Source organism: Artemia franciscana, chromosome 4 (assembly GCF_032884065.1).
Source record: "Artemia franciscana chromosome 4, ASM3288406v1, whole genome shotgun sequence".
Taxonomy (NCBI): domain Eukaryota; kingdom Metazoa; phylum Arthropoda; class Branchiopoda; order Anostraca; family Artemiidae; genus Artemia; species Artemia franciscana.
In genome coordinates this window covers 54748124-54756403 of record NC_088866.1, presented here as the reverse complement: position 1 = coordinate 54756403, position 8280 = coordinate 54748124, and the positions used below count along the sequence as shown (strand labels likewise).

Genomic DNA, 8280 nt, shown 5'->3' with positions numbered 1-8280 from the left:
ATTTTTTAAAACCAAACTGTCATAACTGGGAAATAAACGTTTTCAGAATAGTGCTATGACGTGGTCTGGCAGAACTTTAAATTATTTCTCCCAGAAAAATTTATATTTCTTTTATATTTCTTGAAAATGATGCTGGAAAGTGAATATTTGAGTTCCAACTTCAGATTTTTGGATTTTTTCTGGAATTTTTAATTTGGCGCCTATTATGTTTAATTAAGTAGTGCTATAGAATGGACCACAAGTTGACATGAACTGTCTTATATACCTAGTTGCTTTTTTCACTTGGTAAATAATTTCCAAATTTTCTCGTGATTTAAATTAAAATTTTCTCGTGATTTAAATTTAATTCTCGTGATGCATCAAATTTATTTTTACATCCTGGAGGTAACTTCTTTTCTAGACAAGGCAGAAAAACGAAGAATGAGAGATATTCATCCTCTAAGAACTGGAGCTTAAATTTGTTTTATATAAATAAATTTCCTTCTGTGACTTTCTATTTTGAAGTTTCGATTTTATGAAATCCTTCTACCCTAGCATCAAACTGCCCTAGTTTGATGCTAAAACTGCCCTAGCATCAAAACCTAGCTTTAAAAATCAAATAACTTCGAATACTAATAAAAAGTTATCGTATATTTTTGACCACCTGGTTTTGAAAGAGAATTTCCGATTTTTATTATTTTCTTCATAATTTGATGGCTATTATATTTTGAATTGTTAATGCTATAAAAGTTAGCAAGAAGGCATGTATTTCCTTATATCCGAATATGAACTGTAAACCAAGAAATAATGTCTAAAGTTGTCTTTGCGCATCGATTTCCTTGACATTCTGGAGGTAATTTTTTTTTCTACTAAAAAAGTTCAAATTTCAATTCCATCACGGATAGACCGATCTTGCTCTTCCAAGAATTCGAACTGATAGCGGTTTTTCAGAAATGAAATGACTTCTGTGACTTTCTATTTTGAAGTTTTGGTTCTACGAATTCCCTACATTTTGTCCAAATAAATTGCCGTAACGTCGAAGCCTAACTATAGAAATCAAATAACTTGGAATATTGAAGGAGCTTCATATCATCTTTTCGACAACCTAAGCAAAATTCAAGTAAGGAGGAAGGAATGCCCTCTCCAAATATCCGAAAATGAACCGTACACTATGTAATAATTTACGAAGTTGTCATTGCGCATCGATTTCTTTGACATCCTAAAGATAGCTTTTTTTGACAAGTTAATTTTTTCTTCTACAAATAGACATGTTTAATCTTCCTGGAACTGGAACTAACATTAGTTTTCCTGAAATAAAATTTATTTTGCGACTTTTTTATTTTGATTTTAAGAATTTGCTACTATTTTTCATATTCCAAACACATAAGCTACGAAGGTAAAAATTCCGATTCTAAAACTTTTAGTTTGATGTCCTTATATTATTTTATTTTAATCAATTAACATTTTGGAATTGACGCGAGGTGACATAATTTTTCTTATATATCAAGCGGTTTCTTGCCCTTAGGAATGATTTCCATTGCTGTTATGAAGCATCAAATTTGTATGATTGTATCCAACTTAAAAAGGAATTCTGAAAGGGTAGTTTTTTAGAGAACAAAGATAATTTTCAAAATCAATCAAGATATTTAAGAGGTTTCAAAACAATTTTTTCAAATACACGAAAGATAATCAGTCTTCTAGATTCGCCTATTTTCATAGTTTTGAGAAACTATCCACAAATTTCCCTATCGCCAGGATTTACATCAAGCACGTTTTTGCAAACAGGGAAGCTTTTTACCTGAAACGTAAAAAAGGGAGGGTGGGGAGGAATGACATTTCTCTCATCTATCTGAATATAATATTAAGAACGTACAAAAGCAAAATAATTTAAAAAATAAGCATACTTAATTAGCTATTTTGATGTTAAATAAAATTTCAGGTTTTAACTATTTCAAAAAAGTAAAAACTTGAAACAAAAATGAAGTATCTATATCAGAGGGCTACCCTCAAGATATCACAAACTAAAGAAATTAGCCAAATTTTCGTTTCAACTCTGGTTAAATCAGATGATAATGTTGTGATTTTTATTATTATCATTTATAATACATTAATATAATTAATTTACATTTAATCTAAATATATTTTTTTTAATTATATTTATTTATGTTTAATTAAATTATGCACGTATAATTATTAATTTAGTATAAATAATTAATATACTGATGATTTATAATTAATACAATAATACATTATTGTTTAATGTAATTATAATAAGGTCAAATAATGTAAAAATAATAAAAAAGAGTCATAAGCATAACACATGTCACATATCAGTCGGTTCAATGGAAACAATTAGATACAATTTATAACTAGAAAAAACCCTTGGGTGAAAATAAGAATAAAAATAGAACCCAAAACATGATAAAAGAAACTAGAGCTCAAAGAGTTTAGAAACGAGAGTTTTAGTATACGAACAAATAAATTGACGAAGATTTTCAAGCTACATCCCCCCCTCTGACTTCTCTGAATTGACATCAATCAACTGCCTGTTTTTTTTTGTCTCCTGAGAGAAAAAAAAATATGGAGGAACAATGGCCTAAAATTTTTCTTTTTTGTTTGTCCCTATCCCGCAGAAATATTCAACGACCCTCAGATCTCCAAGATCGAATGCTTATGTGACGATAATGGAGTTTAATTTTTCCCAGTTCTGCGGTTTAAATGTTTCCACATAATGCAACAACTTTGCTAACTTTCGATAGCTTAGATCCAGCTTTATCCATCTACAATCTTACAATTTTTTTTCCTTTTCATTTTTTATTCAAATTGTAAAACACATTAAAAAACGTAGAAAAAGATATAGAAAAATAGGAAAATTTTCGTATTATTCAACAAAGTTTAGATCATTCTTAAGAAAGAAATCTGAGCAACACTGTACTTTCGCCTTGCTGAATGGATATATCTGAAACTAATAAATCAAAAGGTATAGATATTTGTTCTTTCGGACCAAGCTTCATCGATAGGTTTGTCGCAAAATCATGTTTTTCACAGGAACATCAAGGTGTTCCTCAAGGTAAACCTCAAGATACCTAAAAGCCACCAAAAATATAATTTTTCATCACGTATAGACTACATGACCTACTATTTTACGAAAATGAAGCTGCATCATTCTGATACATACTTTAATCCGTATTTTTTTTTTAATGAAAATCATTTAAATAAAGTCTCAAAAAGTTCGAAGGTCTTACCGTCGTAAATTGTGTGAAATGTTAGAAATGTCAGATATGCATTTAGTGTTGGGAATGCCGAAAAATTTATTTATCAAATTTTCATGTTTCTTGTACTCTTATTCTTCGTACTCTTATTCTATTAAAACGTTCATGTAAAAAAAAGTTCTTGTTGTGCGAACAAAGAAGGAAAAGAAGCTATAACAGAAACGTAGAAAATACGTTTTGATATACGTTTATATACGAAATATAGAAAATATGTTTACTGGAAATTAGGGGAAAGATGCTGGTTTCAGATGACAAACAGTATTGGTTTCCGTGCCACATCCATTATTTTTGTCAGGTGTAGGGGGGGGGGGGACAAAACTTTAAAAAAGGCATCAAAGTGTGTTGTTTTTATTCATTTTGATTACGTTTTTAAGAGTCGGCTAAATATTTCGGGGAAATGCCTCCGCTGAATTCGGCCTTGTTTTTTTTTTCACCCCGCCAAATATGCTTTTTCTGTGCCTTTTTTTTTTTTTTTTTTTACAAAAAATTAAAGAATTTGTTTCACTGTTGACGAAGAAGTGACTTGCGTAAATAAATATCTATAGTAAAATGAGAAGTGTTACTGGAACTAATGTTAAACTATAATTTAGTCGCAATAAAAACCCCAAAAATCCAATATTTTTTACATAAAAGACATCATTTTTAGGGTATCAGCTGTTCAGATTGTAAAGAATTTGACAACGCTGGTAAATGGCGCCTCCATAGGAGAATTGACGTCCTTAGAAGAGCTTGTTTCAGAATTTGTAAAAACTGGAGATCTCAATAAGGAGTGTATACAGGTTAGTGATTATTCCCCGAATCTGATATTAGTATTGCTGGACCTTCATTTCTCTTTTTTTTGTTTCTTCAGTCTTTCTTCAGTTTCTTCAGTTTTTGTTTCATCTCGGAAATTCAAAACTAAAAACTCTAATTTAAAACAGGTTGTGGCCATTTTGAATTCGATTGATTTTTTTCTCTTTTTTTTTGGTTTTGAAGTTCGAAGGAGGAAACTATACACTCTATCGAAGTTGGTTCGAGATAGCCACTGCATCGATTAGTTTCTCTCTCTCCTCTCTTATTATTTCCTTTTCCTCTCCTCTCTTATTTCCTCTCTCCTCCTAATTTTCACCCCTCTCGATTGTTCAAGACAATGTCAGGTATTTTGGCTCATTTTAGCTATTGATATTCAGTCTTTTAGGGGGTTTTGCAAGTAATAATTCTGATTAGATCTATGATATTTCATCGCCAGACTGGTCGTAATTTTGAAATTAAAAATTTAAACAAGTGTGAAGCTTATTATTTTTTTGATAATTAGAATTTAAATGGGAAACTGGTTCTTTCGAGATTGTGGCTTTTAAAACCCACTATTAGCTAGAATATCAAACAGTTCGTGGTAACGAACTGTAGTAAGGAGCGACCCGGCTCAATAGAAACCAAAACTCTAAAAAATGGAATTTTGATACCAATAGCTACATCAAAAGAATCGCATTTTAATGCTGATTTTAAATATATAAGTTTCATCAAGTTTAGTCTTACGCACCAAAAGTTACGAGCCTGAGAAACACCCCCTATCATAGAATCTTAACGACCTTACACCATCAGATTCAGCGTATCAGAGAACCCTACTGTAGAAGTTTCAAGCTCCTATCTACAAAAATGTGGAATTTTGTATTTTTTGCCAGAAGGCAGATCACGGATGCGTGTTTATTTGTTTTTTTTTTTGTTTTTGTTTTTTTTCTTTGTTTTTTTTTCTTTTTCTTTTTCCCAGGGGTGATCGTATGGACCCAGTTGTCCTAGAATGTTGCGAGAGGGCTCATTCTAACGGAAATGAAAAGTTCTAGTGCCCTTTTTAAGTGACCAAAAAAATTGGAGGGCACCTAGGCCCCCTCCCACGCTAATTATTTTCCCAGAGTCAATGGATCAAAATTCTGAGATAGCCATTTTATTCAGCGTAGTCGAAAAACCTTATAACTATGTCTTTGGGGACGACTTACTCCTCCACAGTCCCCGTGGGAGGGGCTACAAGTTACAAACTTTGACCAGTGCTTACATATAGTAATGGTTATAGGGAAGTGTACAGGTGTTTTCAGGAGGATTTTTGGTTGGGGGGAGGGGTTGAAAAGAGGGGGATATACTGGGGGAACTTTCTATTGAGGAATTTGTCATGGGGGAAGAAAATTTCCATGAAGGGAGCGCAGGATTTACTAGCATTATTTAAAAAAAAAACAATGAAAAAATAAATATGAAAAAGTTTTTTCCAGCTGGAAGTAAGGAGCAGCATTAAAACTTAAAACGAACACAAATTATTACCCATATGAGGGGCTCACCTCCTCCTAATACCTCGCTCTTTACGTCAAAGTATTTTTAGTAATGTCAACTATTTATTCTACGGCTTTTGTGATTCAGGGGTAATTCTTAATGAATTGGGCCAAAATTTAAGATTTAGTGTAAAGAGAGAGGCACTGACGAGGGGGCGAACCCTCTCATATGTGTAATAAAAACATGAGAATAAAAAATTCTTTACGTAAGCTAGTTTATAAGTTACGTATATCTTTTACTAATAAAAAGATTCATAAAAAATTAAAAGTTCTAGTTGCCTTTTTTATTAACCAAAAAATTGGAGGGCAACTAGGCTTCCTCCCCCGCTCTTTTTTTCTCAAAATCATTCGATCAAAATTATGAGAAAGCCATTTAGCCAAAAAAAAAAAAAAAAAAAAAAAAAAAAAAAAAAAAAAAAAAAAAAAAAAATGCAAATTTCGTTTTAATTATTTCTCTGCGGAGAGCCAAAATCAAAACATGCATTGATTCAAAAATGTTCAGAAATTAAATAAAAAAAACAAGTTTTTTCAACTGAAAGTAAGGAGCGACATTAAAACTTAAAACGAACAGAAATTACTTCGTATATGAAAGGGGCTGCTTCCTCATCAACGCCCTGCTCTTTACGCTAAAGTTTTTCACTGTTTTAAAAAGAAGAGTTGAGAGAAAGAGTCAAACTTTAGCGTAAAGAGCGGGGCGTTGATGAGGAAGCAGCCCCTTTCATATACGAAGTAATTTCTGTTCGTTTTAAGTTTTAATGTCGCTCCTTACTTTCAGTTGAAAAAACTTGTTTTTTTTATTTAATCCAATGATAATATCCGCCTTTTCTTAGACCTTAGTTCTGCCTCTGCCGCTAGAGACACTCAAGGCTCATCCCATAAGTTTCTGCATCTGCATCCCTCCAATCTTGTCCCATGTATTTAATAATGTTGTTCAGGTCTGCCTACTAGTTGTGTTGTAGCGTGTTCCGTTACATTATCCTTTGACTAGTGCCCGACGGATAACAGTGATGCCGCATGGCAGTATGCGAATTACAGTTTTGGTTGCTTTTATGAAGAACATGTCATAGATAACTCCATCTTTGCACTCTGTTGACGCTATTCACAAGCAGTTGTCTCGTTGCGTCTCGTATTGGTTGTCATTCTCTGATTTCAATGAATCTTCAATATTCTCCTATTTATAAATGAAATATAAAATCTTATATACTTATATAACATGGTATATTCATGATATAATGTGTATAAAACACCATATTTATTTTAATTCATTGCATTGTCACGGCCCCATATAAACATTTTTTTTACTTTAAATAAAGTTATTTTGAATGTTAAAATTCATGAAAGGTTAATTCATAGTAAAACATCAGAAAAAAAAAATACAATTTCTATAGGAACTATATTACCATCTAATTTTAATTGCCCCGGAATGAGTGTTCCCAGTGCCTTTCTAGCAACTACCCCAAAAACTGTCGACAAATGATGATAATTTGTTGACAGCTTCTGATCTTTCTTCCTAAAAATGCAACATGACAACCAAATTTGTCGTTTGATTTAATCCTTTTTTCTTTTTTGTAAGCACAAGCGCCATTTAGTTTTATGACTACGAGAGATTGTGCAAATAAAACATATTCTATTCCTATTCTAAATATTTGTGTTAAATTGCATTTATATTTTTTTTATTAAATTTTTAATTATTTGATATTAAACTACCTAGAAATAGTGACATGCCATTTTACTTCAAAAGAACATCTGTTTGGTGACAGAATTCCTTCGTATTTTCTTTGTGCAGTATTTTGCTCTTTTTTTTTTTTTTTTTAAAGGTGAATCCCCCATTTCAGTCGCACTTACTTTTTGAAAGAATTCGATTTTTCTTAGACCTTAGTTCTGCCTCTGCCACTAGAGACACTCGAGGCTCATCCCACAAGTTGCTGCATCTGTAAACTCGCCGCGATATTACACCACAGTTTATTAGTTAGAGTTCGTAGTTTTTACATCATATTGGCCAACGAAATAACGACCAAGCAGGACACGGTGGAAAAATATTGGACAACCATAGAATGGGTAAACACGAACCATACAAAGATCTTAGAGGTAAAATCTATGGGTGTGTAAATTATAAGGAAGAAATATCGGTCGGGGTGGCTGGGATAAGTACCGAGGGACCTGGGATGGGGGAAACCCTCCTAGGTTTTGAAAAATACCATTTTCTCGTGTCCATTGAAAAATAACAACAATAGTAAATAACAAAATTGCCCCACCCAACATTAAAAAAAAACAATTGTTTTCTTGCCTCTTCGTTGAGAAATGGAAGAAAAATCTTTACCCCTACCTCAATTTCCGTGAACTGGTGCGCCTGATGATTTCTATGAGACTGCCTGGTGGATATGAGCATTCCTCAGCTTAAATATAAATATAATTAAATAAATAAAGTAATAACAAAGCCATTTTTACAACTATTTTAAACTGATTTTTCTTTTACTTTCAATTAGTTCGAGCTTGGTTTTGTTGGCAATTGTTTTCCTTCTGAATGCTTAAGATGCTCACAATTTTTCCAGAATTAATGACATTTTAATAGAGATGTAGCCTGTTTTTTCATTCCTTCCCAACCCAACCCCGATTAAGTCGTGTGTACTGCCTGGCTATTGTCAAACTTTTAAGCTGATTTAATCACTACTAGCAGCATTTAACAAGTACTGGAAAGCTAAAATATGGTTTACAGGCTGTGAAAGGTCATG

General features: G+C 32.3%; 1 protein-coding gene across 3 annotated transcripts in view; it reads left to right on the top strand.

Moving 5' to 3' along the window:
- The first annotated feature begins 3774 nt into the window (after window positions 1-3774).
- LOC136026608 (condensin complex subunit 1-like) overlaps window positions 3775-8280 on the top strand; it is a 57591-nt gene continuing 53085 nt past the window's right edge. For all 3 annotated transcript variants that reach the window (XM_065703332.1, XM_065703330.1, XM_065703331.1), the window contains exon 1: window positions 3775-4030. The gene's annotated coding sequence lies outside the window, so the exon portion shown is untranslated. The remainder of the gene's footprint in view (window positions 4031-8280) is intronic.